At 40.5% G+C, this 5292-nt stretch overlaps 1 pseudogene; it reads right to left on the reverse strand.

Moving 5' to 3' along the window:
• The window catches only part of LOC107753077 (myosin-7-like), a 15682-nt pseudogene that overhangs the window by 2774 nt on the left and 7616 nt on the right, over positions 1–5292 (reverse strand).

Raw genomic sequence — 5292 nt, forward strand, 5'->3', positions numbered from 1 at the left:
CAAAATCGTGAATCGAATCGAATCGTGAGTTGAGTGAATCGTTACATCCCTATTCACTGGTAAAAGTACTGATAATTGAGTAAATTGAGCAAATATTTGAAATGTATTACCTGTGAATGCAGGAGCTGAACTCTCTCACTGATGTCCAGCAGTTCCTGCTCAGCCAGTTTCCTTCCTCTCTCAGTCTGTTCCACCAGGGATCTCAGCTCATCCAGTTCAGCCTGCAGCAGATTGTTGCGTCTCTCCACAATGGCGATGTTCTCTTTGAGATCATCATTACTGCGCAGAGCGTCATCCAGCTGAATTTGGGAATCCTGTGAAGTACAAGATTTACAAATGAAAAGACTGCAGAACAAAGTGGTATTTTCACGTAAGCATCATCAAATCTGAATTGAAAATTCATCATACTTTAAGATGTCCATGAAGACCCTTGAGTTGCTTCTGGGCTTCTGAAGCCTGTCTGTTAGCCTGGCTGAGCTGAATCTCCATCTCATTGAGGTCTCCCTCCATCTTCTTCTTCAGTCTGAGAGCTTCATTCCTGCTGCGAGTCTCTGATTCCAGTGAGCTCTGCAGGGTATCAACCACTCTCTGCTGGTTCCTCTTGGCCTGCTCCATCTCTTCATCTTTCTCAGCCAGCTTACGTTCAATATCAGCTTTGACCTGATTGAACTCCAGCTGAGCTCTAAGGATCTTGCTTTCCTCGTGTTCAAGGGAACCCTATGAAGAGAAAATGAGATCACATTTTTGTGTAACCCTTTGTTTTGGGGTAGGAGGTCACCTCCCTTAAAATAATCTGGAATAACCAATTGCTTTAAACAACTCCTTATTTAAAGTCAGCTGAATATGAATTGGGGGGTTGCTTTTGTTTTACCTCAGCCTCCTCCAGAGCAGTTTGTATCTCTTGTTTCTCCTGCTCCAGTTGTTTCCTAATTTTCTCCAGCTCATGAATATTCTTCCCACTCTCACCAAGTTGCTCAGTGAGGTCAGAGATTTCCTCTGTGCAATAGAAATAATGGTCACACTTTATTTTAAGGTCCAATTTTCGCTATTGCAAACCATTAACTATGAATTTTGCCTCAGTAAACTTCTAATTTGCTGCTTATTATTAGTTAGTAAGGTAGTTAAGTTTAAGTTTTGGCATTGGGTAGGATTAGGGATGTAGAATATGGTCATGCGGAATATGTGCTTTATAAGTACTAAAAAACAGCCAATACGCTAATAATAGGCATGCTAATAAGCAACTAGTTAATAGTGAGAATTGGTTCCTATACTAAAGTGTCACCAAAATAACATATAACCTCACAAATACAAGGAATTAAACTAATGGTTTGGAGTTGTAAAACCATCCTTACCTTGGAGATTCTTGTTCTCCCTCTTCATGCTCTCAAGGTGGTCCATTGACTCCTCATATGAGTTTTTCAGTTTAAAGAGTTCAGTGCTCAGAGATCTAGCTTCTTTTTGAGCACTTTCCAGTTCAGTTTGGGACTCCTCATACTTCTGCTTCCACTCAGCCAGAACCTGGTTAAAGTTACCAATGTTAATAAGAGCAGAAGCATTTTAATCAAGTGTTTTTCGATTAAAGAATAGTACTGGATCCCCTCCATATTTTTCTGAAGATTATTGTTATTTTACATGCTATTTCATTTTGCAATTATATGGCGACTGTGCTTTTCCAGGTACTTTCTCTTTTCCTTACTTTGTCAAAGTTTCTTTGCTTCTTGTCCAGAGCAGCAGCAGCAGCATTGGATCTCTCCACATCCACCATGAGATCTTCAATCTCATTCTGCAGCCTGTGCTTGGTCTTCTCCAGTGAGGAGCATTTAGCATTGACTGCTTCCACAGCTTCTTCAGCATCTTGCAGACGCTGAGCCAGTTTCTTCCTATTATAAATAATCAAAATACCAAATATATTGAACATCTGAAGCACCATTCATTACTGAATTTTAATGTTTAATAGGCAGCGAACCCCAGCGGAAAAGTCAAAAGATACTTTATTTCATCACTAAAGGCCAAAACTCTTTCAAGATTTAAATATTTGTTTCTTACTTGGCATCCTCCAGCTCCTCAGTCCTCTGAATGGCATCAGTTTCATACTTGGTTCTCCACTGAGCCACCTCAGAGTTTGCCTTGGACATACTGCGCTGCAGCTCTGCTTTGGCTTCCTGCTCCTCCTCATACTGCTCCCTCAGCAGATCAGCATCATGACGAGCAGACTGAACTGCATGAGCCAGGGCATTCTTAGCCTAAAGACAAACAAATATTTGGTTCCAGTGAATTTTTATCTAATTGTTTAAATCTTTGGCAAAAAAATTGAGCTGAGAATGAGATTTTGAAAACCTTGACTTCTTCCTCTAGTTGTCTCTTGAGGTCTTCAATCTGCTGAGTGTAGGACTGCTTGCCTCTGGTCAACTGAGACACCAGGGAGTCTTTCTCCTCTAGCTGTCTGGACAGTTCACCTGAAATCCAATATCAAAAAATTTAAAAACATTTTTAATGATCATTATGGCACAGTAGGTAACATAACAATATTTTGTGCTTTTACCATTCTCAGTTTGCAGCTTGGCTTTTTGCATGGTGAAATCATTGATTGTGCGCTGACCTTCCTCAGCCTTGGTTCTGTACTCACTCATCTGGTCTTCCAGAGTTCTGCACATTTTCTCCAGGTTTGCCTTGAGGATTAAATATATGATAATTGATTGCTTTCTTTTACTGACAACACATAAGTTATGTGTTAGACCCATAATTTCTCTTACTCACCTTTGCTTTCATACTTGGTTCTCCACTGAGCCACCTCAGAGTTTGCCTTGGACATACTGCGCTGCAGCTCTGCTTTGGCTTCCTGCTCCTCCTCATACTGCTCCCTCAGCAGATCAGCATCATGACGAGCAGACTGAACTGCATGAGCCAGGGCATTCTTAGCCTAAAGACAAACAAATATTTGGTTCCAGTGAATTTTTATCTAATTGTTTAAATCTTTGGCAAAAAAATTGAGCTGAGAATGAGATTTTGAAAACCTTGACTTCTTCCTCTAGTTGTCTCTTGAGGTCTTCAATCTGCTGAGTGTAGGACTGCTTGCCTCTGGTCAACTGAGACACCAGGGAGTCTTTCTCCTCTAGCTGTCTGGACAGTTCACCTGAAATCCAATATCAAAAAATTTAAAAACATTTTTAATGATCATTATGGCACAGTAGGTAACATAACAATATTTTGTGCTTTTACCATTCTCAGTTTGCAGCTTGGCTTTTTGCATGGTGAAATCATTGATTGTGCGCTGACCTTCCTCAGCCTTGGTTCTGTACTCACTCATCTGGTCTTCCAGAGTTCTGCACATTTTCTCCAGGTTTGCCTTGAGGATTAAATATATGATAATTGATTGCTTTCTTTTACTGACAACACATAAGTTATGTGTTAGACCCATAATTTCTCTTACTCACCTTTGCCTTTACAAGCTGCTCCATGTTGGAGACCACGTCATCCAGTTCCAGTCTGAGTTCACTCTTCTCTTTCTCCAGCTTCTGCTTCACTCTCTGAAGGTTGTCAATCTGCTCTCCCAGATCAGCTACACTGTCGGCATGTTTCTTCCTCAGTGTAGCAGCGGTGGCCTCATGTTGCAGAGTGGACTCTTCAAGGTCTCTGCGCAGTTTCTGTAACTCTGCTTCACGTTTCTTGTTCATCTCAATCTGGGCAGCAGTGGCTCCACCAGCCTCCTCCAGCCTCTCGCTGATCTCCTCCAGTTCTCTGGACAGATCAGCTCTCTGTTTCTCAACTTTGGCACGAGCAGCTCTCTCAGCCTCCAGCTCTTCCTCTAGCTCTTCAATTCGGGCCTGGTGATGTGAGGAATCCAACGTTAATGCTAGCATTCCTAACTGTCGTACCATGTAACCTTTTAAGAATGATGAATTTTACCTGCAGCTCTTTCAGTTTCTTCTGGAGTTGGGCTGCCATAACCTGCTCATCTTCAATCTTGCTGTTGAGCTGGCTTATTTCAAAGTCTTTTCTGCCAAATAAACAAGATGACACAAAATTGATTAAAACGTCTTTTAATATTAAAATTGGATTCTAAAGATTTTATAATATATAATATATCTTACTTCTTTAGCCGCTCATCCATCTGCTGCTTATCATTTTCTAAGTCCATCAAATTCTCTTGAGTCAACTTCAAGTCACCCTCAAGCTTTCTTTTAGCTCTCTCAAGATCCATGCGAATTTTCTTTTCTTGTTCCAGAGAACCTTCAAGCTAAATTTCATCCAAAATAATTATAAATTATAAATAATTATAATTACAAATAAATATGCAATTTATTTATTCCTAGTGTTATGTTTTCTGGCTCTCACATCATCCACTTGTTGCTCCAGCTTGGCTTTGGCTTTGGTGAGAGTGTTGACTTTGTCTTCCTCACTCTGGAGGTCATCCAGCGTTTGCTGATGGGCCTCCTGCAGAGCTTTCTTCTCCTTGGTCAGCTTAGCAATGATCTCATCCAAAGCTGCCATCTCTTCTGTCAGGTTTTTAACCTACAGAATTGTGTCATTGTATCAGGAGACTCCTAGCAAACCAATCTTACATCTCAGACATGTTCAGTGTTGAAAACTGACCTTGTTCTCAGTGGCATGTTTCTCTTTCTCCACTTTGGCCAGAGTGAGTTCAAGATCATCAATGTCCTTCTTGAGCTCAGAACATTCATCCTCCAGCTTTCGTTTCTTGGCAGTCAGCTCAGCATTCATTTCCTCTTCATCCTCCAGTCTCTCAGTCATTTCTTTGACTTTAGCTTCAAACTGGATCTTGTTCTTGATCAGACCCTCACATCTCTCCTCAGCATCTGCAAGATTATCTTGCTCCTATCAGAGAGGGTAGAATATATATATATATATATATATATGAAGAGTTTATTTGCAAAAACGGATAAACTCCGTTTTTTTGACATTTTCAAAAATCATGTTTTTTATTATGTAATCATGCTTTTATTGTGTTAGTTAGCTGTAATTTTTTGTTATTTTTTAACCCAATCAATCAAACCCAACTAAAGTTTGATTGAGATTAATTGGAATGCACAATGAAAAAAACATGGTTTCTGAGAATTATCAGTGCTCAGAGTTATCTGTTTTTGCAAATGAACTCTTCATAAATAATATATATATATATGCTGTGGTGGCAGGCTTTTTTCCGCAAGGGTAGGGGACGTCACCCATGGATGAGTCCTGGCCTAATGGTTAGAGAGTCAGACTTGTAACCCGAAGGTTGTGGGTTCGAGTCTCAGGTCTGGCAGGAATTGTCGGTGGGGGGAGTGAATGTAC

The sequence above is a fragment of the Sinocyclocheilus rhinocerous genome, unplaced genomic scaffold, assembly GCF_001515625.1.
Source record: "Sinocyclocheilus rhinocerous isolate Xijiao unplaced genomic scaffold, SAMN03320098_v1.1 scaffold1493, whole genome shotgun sequence".
Lineage (NCBI taxonomy): Eukaryota > Metazoa > Chordata > Actinopteri > Cypriniformes > Cyprinidae > Sinocyclocheilus > Sinocyclocheilus rhinocerous.